Here is an 836-nt window from a genome sequence, read left to right as displayed (position 1 = left end):
AACTAATTCTCCTCTGTTAACATCTATCACAGCTCCTGCTGTGGCTAGGAAAGGTCTTCCAAGGATGATGCATTCATCCTCCTCCTTCATAGTGTCTAAGATTATGAAATCAGCAGGGATGTAAAGGCCTTCAACCTTCACTAACATGTCCTCTACCAATCCATAAGCTTGTCTTACTGACTTGTCTGCCATTTGCAATGAGAATATGGTAGGCTGTACCTCAATGATCCCCAGCTTCTCTATTACAGAGAGTGGCATAAGATTTATGCCTGATCTTAGGTCACACAGAGCCTTCTCAAAGGTCATTAAGAATTTGCCAGGATCTTGTCTCTTTTGAGATAAAGTTTGCTGAACCCATGTATCTAGTTCACTAATGAGCAAGGGAGGTTCACCTTCCCAAGTCTCATTACCAAACAACTTGGCATTTAGCTTCATGATAGCTCCTAGATATTGAGCAACTTGCTCTCCAGTTACATCTTCATCCTCTTCAGAGGAAGAATAGTTTTTAGAGCTCATGAATGGAAGAAGGAGGTTTAATGGGATCTCTATGGTCTCTATATGACCTTCAGATCCCTTTGGGTCCTCAATAGGGAGCTCCTTCTTGCTTGAGAGACGTCCCATGAGGTCTTCCTCTTTGGGATTCATGTCCTCTCCTTCCTCCCTAGGTTCGGCCATGTTGATTATGTCTATGGCCTTGCACTCTCTCTTTGGATTCTCTTAAGTATTGCTTGGGAGAGTGTTAGGAGGAGTTTCAGTGACTTTCTTACTCAGCTAGCCCACTTGTGCCTCTAGATTTCTGATGGAGGACCTTGTTTCACTCATGAAACTTAAAGTGG

Source organism: Arachis duranensis, chromosome 4 (assembly GCF_000817695.3).
Source record: "Arachis duranensis cultivar V14167 chromosome 4, aradu.V14167.gnm2.J7QH, whole genome shotgun sequence".
In the NCBI taxonomy this organism is placed as follows: Eukaryota; Viridiplantae; Streptophyta; class Magnoliopsida; order Fabales; family Fabaceae; genus Arachis; species Arachis duranensis.
Note: the sequence above shows the minus strand (reverse complement) of the source record.